Raw genomic sequence first — 13,531 nt, 5'->3', positions numbered from 1 at the left:
TAATTTACATAATCCAGTAAATCAAGAAGCTCTACATTTTACGTTGAACTCTACAATATTTAAATACTTTATCGTAAGTATTAATTAGCTGTCAACGTTATCTACAAATCAACACTTATAGCTGTCAGATGTAATTTAGTGCTGCACTTAGATGTCACTTAAATTACATTCTCAAAACTAAAGTGAGAGACACATGTCATCTGATTACCATAAAATGCATATTCATTAGAATGAGCCATTTCTGTTGAAATGCGAAGCTGATATTAATGTCATTAACAGCCAAAAATTTGCAAACTTTCTTAAATTTAAGATTTAAAATGAGTTTTTAAGTGTTGTTTTGCAACTAAAAAGTTTTGCTACCGACTGAAAATGAGTCTGATTTTTACTCATACTGTGATTCTGTTTTTTTTTTTCAGTGTAATACAAACAAACTTAAATTATATTACATAATTACAATTAAATGGAATCATCTCTCCAGGTGAAGTTTGCTTCCACCTTCGGCCTGTACCTCTAGTAGGAAAAACTTTCGAGTTCGTTTCGTTGCGTATTCAAAGTGTCATCGAAAAATTTTGTATGAAAAATTAAACAGCGCCCCCTAGGGCGGCTATAATATAGGGCGGCTATAATATAGGGGGCGCTGTTTAATTTTTCATACAAAATTTTTCGATGACACTTTGAATACGCATTCAAAGTGTCATCGAAAAATTTTGTATGAAAAATTAAACAGCGCCCCCTAGGGCGGCTATAATATAGGGGGCGCTGTTTAATTTTTCATACAAAATTTTTCGATGACACTTTGAATACGCAACGAAACGAACTCGAAAGTTTTTCCTACTAGAGGTACTGATCGTCATTTTCCATCAGGTGAGGTTTAAGATAAGAGCTTCCTAATTGTGAGTAAAAATAACATTGACTTTCACTCATTTAACTTTATACTTCCTTAATGTAAATTCCTTTTTGATCTAATTATATTTTAATCAACCTGTCCGAACAAAATAATAACAAGAAACAAAAGCAGGAAACCAAAATGACCCTTGTTAGTGTGAATACTTAACATGTTCGTGAAAAGCTCCGGCGAAACTAACAATTACTCTGACGTCACTGCTAAGAATGTGACGTCAATGACGCGAAAACAAGGGAACTTGAAATCAGAGATCTAAATGTTATAACAAAGTTGGCAAAGAGCCTTTTAAGAAATGACCATGCAAGTGACATGTAATTTAAGTACCTACGTATTGTTTTAGGCTTCAGAATAATAATTTTAATAGCAGTGTAACAGGCAAAGATTACTCTTCTTTCTGAACAGAAATTGATGGTCGTCTGGTTTAGTGGTTTGCTTACTTATAATGTCAATTGCGCTGGATGCAGGCCGTGCGATGTGGAAGTCATTGGGGGAGGCCTATGTTCTGCAGTGGACGCCCTGTGGTTGAAATGATGATGATGATGATGAATGTCAATTGCAGTTTTGGGTTCGAATTCCGCTGTGCACAAAATTAGCTTAGAGCTTTAGGATCTTTTCACATCTGAGATTATTTCTTAAAGTTATATTACTTTAATATTTACATGTCAGAAATGACTAATTGTGAGACCTAACTATTATCTGTATCCATCCTCTGTACCACATTTAAAGCAAATAAATGATGAATATGATATACGTACCTACATAAATGTGACATATTTAAGTATGTTTATGTATTATCTAGGAGTATGTAAGTATAACTTTGCAATTTGGGTTGTTCTCACTTGGTTGAAACAATTTAATTATAACTCCATCTAACTCATACATTGGCAATATTAAGTACACTTACCGGGAATCACTAGAATGTATAGTATAACTTTAATACTTTGTAAGCTCCTGGAAATCGAACTCCAGACCCCCGGTGGAGAGATCAACTTATCTTAAAGTAGCTTAAGAGTACGTTAACATATTAAAGCATGTAATAAACACATCCGTAAATACATAAAGTCCACTCTCCCTTGCAGTAATAATAAAACGTATTTTATCATATAACATAAAATATAACAGATAAAAACGGTGTACAACAGCATGAATATTGTAATAATGTTACATTAAAGGACCATTACATGCAAGTATCGATTTAGAATTTAATTTATGGAAAGTGATCGAGATAATCGAAGTCTCTCAATCGCTATTATTGCTGAATCGAATGAACTATGGTAATGACGTTTAAATCGGAGATTAATTCATTAAATGGAAAACAAGGGTAACATTTGCATCGGCGGCATTATCCTATTATAAATTTGTTATGGGAAGATGGTTTAGTTTTCTAATATGTAATATAGATAGAGTCTAAAGCACATACCTGTTCTGAGACGACGCTCACGTAAGAAAAAACTTAAAAACCCAAAGAAAAAGGCACTTTTCCCGTAATTCTTCCTTTTTTGTTCTACCTTGCTGCTCTTTCCCGATTAACTTCTTAGTAAAAATTAAGGCTTCTTATATATTAATCAAATAATCTAACTATTTAACGAGTCTCCTTACATTAATCAACGTATGTGGTGAGCATAACGTTTACGCGTTCACGTTAACGTTACATGTCCACTTAGTCAGGGAACCGTAAACATCGGCGATCGCTGCACGTATGGTGCCCAAAAGTTTCAGATTTATAAATTACACATATCATAAAATCAAATCAAAATAAAAAAAATGTAATAAATTTAAACCAGAACCAGAACAACATTTTTTCCACATCATCATAAGGAACATGTGGTTCCAGAACTTAGTTCATAATCATGAGCTGTCCTTTTTTCCGCTATTACTTATTACCTAAATGTAATTCCAATGATTACTGATAATATAATTGGTATAATTGACTATTAACTACGGTAAAAGCAATTAAAATCACGTTTCCTGTAACATTTTTGATAAGTTAATGACAAAAATAAATGTACTCTGAAATTAATGATTTTTCACGGGCTTTTTGGTTCTAGAAGAGAAATGTAGGGGTGGTCCTAATCTACTAATCCCTTACGGAAAAGTAAAGCGAACATCATGCCTTCGCAACCCACTTCCGTCTTTTTAGAGTCGAGACTGGGGAGTTAGGCGAAATCCTATATAAAGAGTCGTATTTCTAAACACTGTTTTGTAATGAGACCAATATTTTACGCGACTTGTGTCCTTTTATTCGACTATGTAGGACATTACTACAACGACGACTTACTCGATATTTGCATGTCGCGTCTCGTTAATGCGTTGTCGTTCACTTGGGACAACAGGTTAATGACCTGTTAAATAGGGTTAAAATCATGGTCACCCTACCAGGAGCGCCATCCGTCTGCGACACGGCACATCAACGATCGACCGATTGCCCGTTTTAACGCCGCACATTATCGACAGGTTTGGGCAGAGTTATTTCCGATTTGGGGATTCGATCTGAAGAAACGTTTTGTTTAAACTTTACTAAACCAATGTTACATTGAACAAACATATTTAAGTACAATTTATTGCTCTTAACAAGTCAACAAGGTATAGTTAAGAGTTATAGCCTGGACTTGGTATTACATGGATCTCACAACTTTTTACCGTAGAACAACTGAGTTGCGAGACTTGGTTTTTTTGACAAGTATTGTTTTTGATGGGATTTATAGTTTCAGCAGGATACTTTACGATGCTTCAGCGGGCGTTCACCACCATTCAAATGCTTTTTCAACCTTTATTATTTTACAATCTTATGCACGTCTGCTTATATTTTATTCATTTTCTCAAGACTGAAAAGCTTACCTGCACCAAATAAATTGTGGAATAAGTGTTGTCTTTTATGGTCACCCACACGAAACGTGCCAGTACGTTAGATGGCATTTGATTTTTGTCTGAGATTATTTATCAATTTCTCTCTTGTTTTTCAAGTCATACAAGCTTTTGCAGAAACTAATTGTTTTTACACATCGTACGTACTAGATGGCATTTGTTTTTTTTTTTGTCTAAGATTATTATCATTTCTCTTTTGTTTTTCCAGGAATAACATATCCTAAACCCTCCGAAGTAAAGCTTTCACAGGAACTGTTGTTTACACGTCGCTTCCTGCGGTGGCGCAGTTATCTGCGCGCGCGCCGATCCGCGTTCTATAATTAGAAAACGCTCGCTTCCTTTATACTGCGCTCGCTAATAGCAGTGACGCTTGCGCAACTGCAGGCAATACAAACATCTGGGCTATTAGCCAGGTTAGTGAGGATCCTGCAAGCTGACCGCGGGGCAGACAACAACAGAGGTTTTTTTGCGGATATGGGCAAATTCGAATTAAACGCATCCTGCACACTGATTTTGCATCCATCATAGGAATTTAAAAAGGATTGTTGTAAGATAAAGAAAGCTCGACTGCGTTTTTAAGGGTTTTATTCTGGACTACATTTCTGAGGGTTTTATTCCATGCAAACCACGTAAGTTAAGCAGCATTTTCATAAATGTGTCGCTGTCTTGCAATTTTCGTGTAATTTCAGCATGTGTTTTCAGTTTCAGAAGAATGTGTCTATCTATAAATCTTCAATATGTAAATAAGGCCCTGTATCATTTTATAACACTACATTAGCGGCGCTACATCAAATGTCTTCGAAAAGATAAATCAATTTCTTTTTTTTTTCATCAACCTTTGAAATCAACGCTGTGGTATCGCCATCATCTCCTCTCACATTGTAAGATAAATGACTATAGACTTCTGCCTATTGAGAACAATGGGTCATTATTAATCTCCCGGTAAATAGAGCTGTGACATGGACAAGTCAACTGTCAAAATGCGCGCCGGTTGCTGTCAACCTGACAGTTGGACGTTCCATTTTTGTGGCCAGTGTTTCTCAACAACTTTCAGGCGGACTTTAAAAAATCTATGTTGACCGGAATACAAATACCAACTTTTTATGAACTAAAATACGAATAAATATGGATTTACGGAGAGGAAAATTTCATTTTCATCAAATACCGTTTGAAATTACGCAAACCCAGAGGGAAAAAATGTAACAGGCGAAACATAATGTGGCGCCATAAATTCTTTAGATAAGATTAATTTAGCTACTGCAATTTATATGGGAAAGAGATTTTAATCATTTAACTTAAGATGTGTAAATGTCATTTATATTTATGTTTCAAAAGTTATCTGTGCAAAATCGATTTAGAAGCCGGTTCTGAGCCAACAATTTCAGGATCTGACATTATTAAAATTATAACTTTAGTTAATTAATACAAGAAAGGCAAGTAACTGGTGTGTGGACCCACGGAAACCCTACTATAACGACAGCAGTCGATGTAAGGTATTAGATTACACGCGATTACATAAAAAAACGAATTGAACAAGTGATGGGAATAGCTTAGTTTCGTTTATATTGATTCACCGATGGTGTCAACTTACTAATGATAGTATTTTATATATTTTTTGCCGCCCGGAAGACTTGTCTCCTTATCAGTTCATACTTAAAGCACTCTTTTTTTAGTGGTCTCCAGACATCAAAAGCACAAGACCTTAATCAGACTTTCAGACTAAAAAGCTCATTAAAACGTTTTGAGCCGTACCTAATCATTCGTTTGCAGGACCGTACACGTAAAATTGTATGACAGCTGCGGACGAATTGTATGACAGATTGACGTCCGGGAGCTTTAAGCTGATATTTTAACTAACTACTTACATTTTAACTATTTACATGTGAACAACCAAGTTTGAGAAACCGCTTAGCACATACGTAACAGAAGTGTCAAAAGAAGCCTCATCTTAAACACACAGCGAAACAATAGCTACGTTTGAATAGGGCTCTCACTTGGATTTAATCAACAATGCCTTACGCTGCTTTGTAGTAAAAGTAGTCCGAGGGACCGAGTCCTTAAATGATTTAGTAAGTTGGAGAGTTTGGAGTCAATTATTTGGGTCATAAGATACTTACTGGTTGTACGATGAAAGTTTAAGAAACCTTGAATCATAAGAGCTTGTAAAGAGGTGCTGCCAAATAATTTATTCGAATGAAAATCCGGATATAATCCTTATAAAATGGCTTTATTCCAAAAAAGAGTCAATGTATGGATAACACATCAGTCAGACTAGATTTTTGTTGATGCTACAGCGTTGTCTTAATGTGCTGTAGATCGTAATAAAAAATTTTGACTACGTCAAGTCAATCGTTAAGAACATAGTGAATATAAAACAACGCATGCCTCTTGGACTACGATTGTACTAATAAAATAAAAGCATTACACCACGGTGAGAACTGTCACTGGATTTTGGGAGTTTATTATTCCGAAGGCACCATAATGGAGTAGGCTATTGAGTAGAGCCTCTTTCATTTCCATTCAAACATACCGACTTCTTAACGATAGTTCGACACAACAAAGTAAACACCTTATGCAGTTGATATTTAGGTCTTATTTTGATGAAAATGTAGAGTCAAATATGTTGTCGACTGTACTACCAATTTCGTTTCGGGGAGACCGAGGTGAGTTTAGAATAGAATAGAATAGAATAGAATTATTATTAGATATTATTAAATTATGTATACCTGGGACAAACAGTCCAGTTAGGTAGTTCCAACTTCGAGAAAGAGGTCAATCGTCGAATCCAACTCGGATGGGCAGCGTTCGGGAAGCTTCGCCATATACTCATGTCCGAAATACCGCAGTGTCTCAAGACGAAAGTCTTCGAGCAGTGTGTGTTGCCAGTGTTGACATATGGATCCGAAACGTGGTCGCTTACTATGGGCCTCATAAGAAGGCTCAAGGTCACCCAAAGGGCGATGGAGCGGGCTATGCTCGGAGTTTCCCTGCGTGATCGAATCAGAAATGAGGAGATCCGTAGGAGAACCAAAGTAACCGACATAGCTCGCAGAATTGCTAAAATCAAGTGGCAGTGGGCGGGGCACATAGCTCGTAGAGACGATGGCCGTTGGGGCAGGAAAGTTCTCGAGTGGCGACCACGGGCTGGAAAACGTAGCGTGGGCAGGCCTCCTACTAGGTGGACCGACGATCTGGTAAAGGTCGCGGGAAGAGCCTGGATGCGGGCAGCGCAGGACCGTTCATTGTGGAAAACCTTGGGGGAGGCCTTTGTCCAGCAGTGGACGTCATTTGGCTGAAACGAGAATAGAATAGAATAGAATTAAATAAAATTGTTTAGAGGAAGAGTTGTGACATTGTCGAGTTTTGGAAACCTATTAACTATCAGCGAGCTCGCCACAGCGCGCATTTGTTTCCTCGAGATTTGAACTAAAAACGCGCACTGTACTAGCTCGCCTGTAGTTGATAGAATAGAATAAGAATAGAATAATAATTTATTATATACTCCTGTTTACAATAATCTCTTAATCTAAGTACATAATGGAGCTTGAACAACATTATTATTTCAAAGAGGTTAGCGTTGACAACTGTACTAGTATACACTGTGTCACAGCTGCCAGCGTCTTCCACCCTAGGTTTATACTATACAGGGTGGAAACGATAAGTGATATCACTCGATTATTTCTAAACTATACAAGATATCCCAAAACTGGTTACTGATTCTGAAAGTCCTTCACGAGCTCTATCCAACGGTACCAATAATAAGTTAAAAAATAAACTGGATCTATCCGAAAATTCACAGTTTCCAGCTTCCATACATTTAGTACTACCACAGTCATGGCACCCATGTCTTGATAATATTATAGCAAGTAAAGCCTATGTTTTCCATTAATAATTTTAAATAAGAATGCAATTTACGAGTTAATTTTAAGTGTTTATTATTTAATAAAAAAAAATACACTTCTAATATTGTTTGGCTGGCATATATTTAGTATGGAGGCTGAAAACATTGAATTTTCGGTTAGATCCAGTTAATTTTGTAACCTATTACTGATACCGTTTGTAAGAGCTCGTGAAGCACTTTCAGTATCAGTAACCAGTTTTTCGATATCTTATTATAGTTTAGAAATAATCGAGTGAGATCACTTATCGTTTCCACCCTGTATAGATAAGTTCCAAAAAATCGACAATGTCACAACTTTCCTCTGTTACAACTCAACTCGGTCTCCCTAAAGTACAAGTCGTTACCTCCTCACTCCTAGATAAAACTTCAGTGAGCTCTGCATGAATAAAGAGTGCACTTCATTACGTATTATGTACCTCCGTAGTCGCGGGAACCTCACCGCCTCAGGGACATTCTTTGAAACACTTGTTACTTTAAACTAAATTGACTATAATTATTTGTATGATGAGTACATAAATGTAGAGATCATAATTCTGATCGTGACAGGCACACTTTTCTTTCTTTTTCAGTTTCAGATAGGTATGTATTTATAGAAACTTTCGGAAAACGAGAACCTTTGCCACTTTCCCTGGCTTACATAAAAGTTTTATAAATACTTACGTACTGAAATGTACTTACATACGTAATCTGAAATGTTTCGGATGAGTTATTTTACGAGAAAGGGAAGCAAATAAAGTTCGAACTAATCAATTCAAAGTAATTATAAACTACATTAAAATTCGGAGTAAATGGCTGAAATAAAGGAGATTGATTTTGAATGGAAGTGAAAGGTATCAGTTTTGCAAGTTTACTTCGGTTTACAGTAAAATTATATTGTATTGAATGGGAAGGAGCTATTAATATATTTAGTACCTCAAGGTAATGTTCAAGTAGATTAATGTCAAACAGCAATTTTTAGTATGCTTGCCTGTCGTTCTATTTGTCTCAGCAAAGCTCTGTGTGCTTACCATGAGTTTACGTTAGATAATATGCTCGATAGCGAGTACGTCAAAAAAATCTATGAAGATTTTAGCTTTTAAAAGTAGCAGCTAGAGGCGCTGAATAATCTGTCATACATTTAACGTCATTTTTGTAAAAAATACGAGTTCGTAGGTACTCTCTAAGCGAGGACACCTAACGAAAACTCATGGTAAACACACTGGCTGATTTTAACGATACACAAGTAATTTAGGTACATGATGGATAATTCTGAGCTAGTTTATTTACATATTCATATTTGAATTAACAGATTATCAAGATTACGTACGGTTTTTACGCTAACTCAAATTATAACCCAACTCTTAAAGATTTAGCACTAGTAATTTCATGAAAAATCACATCATTTAAAATAAAATTTATTTATTACATTTATTTTAGATTATAAAGCTCAATGAAGTATAAAAATGACTTACAACTTGAACCGGACCTGTTGAATTCCATTACATTGAAAGCTCTCAGTATATTGTTTGCTGTTTGAAATACCTAAAGAGAAAAAATTCAAAGGTCAACTTACAAGTGGATGTATAGAGTCTAGAACGTGTCTGTTTAATTATTTTAAAACTCACGAAGTCAAAAACTACACGCCATTAATAAGGTAGAGCTTATTTTTGAAAATGTCAAGTCAAAAGTTCGTGAGATAGTCTAGACTTTCTCCGTTATCCTACGTTTTGTTTACGTAATGTTCACTGAAAATACTAATTAAGTTGGAATGGCTGTTTAATTACTTTCTAAATATCTAATAATGTAATTAGTCTATAGGTTGCTTATTGGGAAATAAGAACTCTTGTAAATGTGTGCTAATAACGTGGAATTCAATCAAAAATGAGTATGTTAACACAAATACTTATGAGCAAGTGTTTCCACAACCATAGATACAAACAAACAATACTGTTTTTTTTATTTTAATTAAAGCCGTACATCTACACTCGACAGCAAATAAATCGAACCACCCGCGACGCGAACTTTAAAGATTTTCTTTTAACACAATAATGGTGCCCCAACAATATTGGTGTTATTTGAAAGCCCAATAAAATATCCTTAAAGAAAAACACATTTAATTTCTTAATAAATGATTAACATATACCATAAATGTGACTTGAAAAAAGACCTCACTTTGGGCTCACCTCTGGGATAAATTAGACCAAATTTTATGGTTATAAAACCAAATAATGATCACACGTGTCCTCTTTAACAGATGGATAGCGATTAATCCCAACTTAACAGTTTTATAGTCATAAAAAATGGCTATAGCGTAACTACCTATTTTTTGAAGAAGTGACTCTGGATCCTTGTAAAGACACATTTTTGGGGTAAAAACCTTTCCTTTAATAAAATGAAGTTTAGAACTAGGCTTTTAAATGGTGCCAATATTGGTGGGAAGTAGGGATGCATACGTTTGAAAATGCTTGTCGCGGGTGGTGCGATTTATTTGCTGTCGAGTGTATGTATAAAGATACCTACTAGGGATTAGTGAAAGCCTCTTGAAAAAGGGCTAGCAATACAGCTGTCAAATTGTATAGACACATCGCAATGCGCTTAAACTGCTCTTAAGCTTTAGGTAGCATATTATGAATAGTTTAATGAATGTTAATCAAACCATTATAATCCTTAATACTTGTTTCCCAAGTGACAGTTTAGAGCAGTCCATTGTGCCATTCATGGACTGTACATGTACATCAAGTACCGTTGGGATTCACTTAAATGCTTTTATTGTACGACATAATTCGGTCAAACGCAAATCACACAGTCAATTATTACACCGGTAAAGGTTTTATTGTGATATAAGAGGCTTAATGCGTTTAAAACGTACCGGTTACATCCAAGTGGTAATTAATTTTAATTTATTTGGCATATCAAAGAAAGTATGACCGCAGGGGGAAATAACCAAATATAAGAGCTCATATCTGGTCTGGCAGTTCATTCGTATTCTTGTGAGATATTCGTACCTGCCTGGGAAATCTTTATCTTGAATTAAGATTATAAATTCTTTAATTTAGGTAGTTAAGGAAACTGAGATACACAAGAAATCAGTGAAACAAAAGAAAATAGCTCAAATCTATATTAAAATTTATATATTTTTTTACTATGACATACTATTTTTTGACGTAAGTATCTTAGAAGTAAGTTATGCCCTAAGCTAACCTGAAGTAAATTTCCATTACCTACCTTCATAAATTACCTAATCAAATTATCGCATTAAACTCCAATTGCTCTTTCAAATACTGAACTTTAGCATCGTATAAATCTGCAAGCCAGCTCGTTATGGACGCTCGCGAGTGACACGCGATTAGACACGGCCGGGGACGCGCGTGAGAGTGATACGCTTCTAACTATAATGTATGGGAAGCTCGCGTCGAACCTGACATCGGTATGTAACCCGCAGTGAATGGAGAACGCTAGGATTGTGTATGTCTGACCCACTTGGATGTTGGTCAGATTGGTTAAGGTCTGGCCATTGCGACCCCAACAATACGCGACCTGAAAGGCTTGGCAGTTTTCAGTGACTGGCCCCATCCTCTAGGTTCGAATAATCCTTCTTAACATCTATTTACAACATTTCATTAACGTTAAAAAGGCTAGTCTTGATTGATAACAAGTTTATGATTGACCTAACTTTAAACACTGTCATAATGACGTACCCCTTTTTAACCTAAACGAACGCTTAAAACTGAAAAGTTGCAATGCGACACTATCTATAATGGACACAAAACTTAGCTCAAAAACAAACAATCACATTCGATTTGGTTTACTATTTCGGCTAGGTTTCGGTTATGATGGTGATTAACAACATTATGATCCTTATACGAAACCCAAAACTCGATTCCAACAGCGTTGATTCAAGGTGTAATAGTTTGAGTTTCAATATATTTTGGAACTTTTTAAACCGCCAACTTGACCGCATCCCGTTTGTATCAATGTATTTTGTTTTAAGTGGGCTATCTTGAACTCACATGCGAATAAAATTGCCAGTGACAATGCGCTTTCCATCGAGAGCTCGAATCGCTAGACCACAATCGAGAGTTCATATTCAATTTGCGATCGGGTAAAATCACCTTGTTACCTCCGTGCCAATGTTTTCTATCGATGACGGATAGGGCTACCATCAGAGGGCCTAGTGTGAGTTTACATCAAACGTAAAAAATTACATTAAATGTATGACGGATTGTACAGCACCCCTAGCGGAAACGTTCAAGAACTAAAATTTTCATACATATTTTTAACGCGCTCACTAGTGAGGACGTTTCATGTAAACTCACACTCAGCCCACAGAACTTATAATAAAGCCAAAAACAAAAACATTTTTGGAACGTCAAGCATGTATTCGAGGTAAGGACAAAATATCAGCAAAGTAACGAGCACAAAAAGGCACTCGTGTATCTCCAAAGTCGAGCGATGGAATGCTTTCAGGAAGCAAATGCGACAAAATGCGAAAATTTTTCTTCTGCCGGAATGTAGCACTTAAAAAAAGTATTTTGCTAGATAAAAATTATGTCTATTATAGTGCCCTGAGGCTGAAGAGATGCAATTACTAGCTATTTAAAATAATATCGGATCGAACGAAACGAATAGGTAGGTATAGTTTGCACTCCGTCAGCAGTGAAGCAAAAACCGCAACAACACGAGGCAGTTACGACCTCGTATTCCTACTAGAAATAAATAAATATAAACCTAACCCTTAAGGTACTATAAAATAGTATTAAACGTGTAAATCAAATCATATTGTTTCGATATCCTGTAAAGCCCTGCCCGGAGTAGTTGGCACACTGTCAACGCGGCGGAGCGCAAAACCGCAACGACGCGAGGTGGTAACGACCTCGCCCTGCCGCAGGTTGCAGGTAAATAATAGAAACTCCTGGCGGAACTCCGGTAAGCAAAATGCTGAAGCTGCTTTAAGTATGAAATTCTATATGTAGATTACATAATATATATACGCTTCAAGCGCATGAAAGTATCAACCACAGCTCAAAATTTCTCTTAAATTACATGTTTATGAAGACTTTTGCATAAAAAATGTGGTCAATTAGTAAATGCATTTTTTAAATAAAATGTGGGCAATTATTTAATAAATTGACTCCCGAATTAGGCAATAACATAACCAATCAATTCACGTATCTTTTACGAAGTATTAAAAGGCCATTCCCTATTAATAAATCTTTAAATAGCAATCCTGAATCTTACAACTCAATTATCAGAACAAACATATTGATATCTTGATTTTCTTTCTTACATGAGTTCAATATTCATAATGAAGCAAGCTAAAATAAAATACAACAATAAACCAATACTTGACGTAATAAATTACAGTTATCTGATAGTTAAGGAAAACTAAACAAAAATAGTCAGACACAAATAAAATACGAAATCGAGTGACGAACTGAAAGTTCAGAACAAGAGCGTGTAATCGAACCAATTTTGAATTGGTAATTATTATGCAATGGCGTAAAGTCAGTTTAAAATCGAGACCGTTCAGTCAATTTAAAGGTATATACTCGCCACGGGCAAGATGCGATGATTTATATTGAAATAATGATAATTTCTGTCATTAACATATGTTTGTGAGGACAGAGATGGGCTGATCTCTGCCTTTAATCTATAGAAAAAATGAGCTACTTAATTGCAACATTTCGCTTGATACGAGTATGCTGTAGAGAGGACTTCGAAAACTTTCAGATACAGTGAGTCACAAAATCCTTGTAAAAGAATACGTGAAACCAACAGCCGAGTGAAGCACGTACGAGGAACTAGCGGAGAGCGTCAAGCTCGGTACACTTATGCGACGTAACATAGAAATGTTTTTAAAATTACATTTCGATCCCTAACCA

The 13,531-nt window shown here is 35.8% G+C and overlaps 1 protein-coding gene across 2 annotated transcripts in view; it reads right to left on the bottom strand.

The window, feature by feature from the left end:
• Jupiter (microtubule-associated protein Jupiter) overlaps window positions 1–13,531 on the bottom strand; it is a 168,734-nt gene that overhangs the window by 85,912 nt on the left and 69,291 nt on the right. The gene's annotated exons all lie outside the window — the stretch shown is intronic.

This window comes from Ostrinia furnacalis, unplaced genomic scaffold, assembly GCF_004193835.3.
Source record: "Ostrinia furnacalis isolate ACB-3 unplaced genomic scaffold, ASM419383v2 OfSCF1126, whole genome shotgun sequence".
NCBI classification, from domain to species: domain Eukaryota; kingdom Metazoa; phylum Arthropoda; class Insecta; order Lepidoptera; family Crambidae; genus Ostrinia; species Ostrinia furnacalis.
This window is presented reverse-complemented; position numbering and strand designations above follow the sequence as displayed.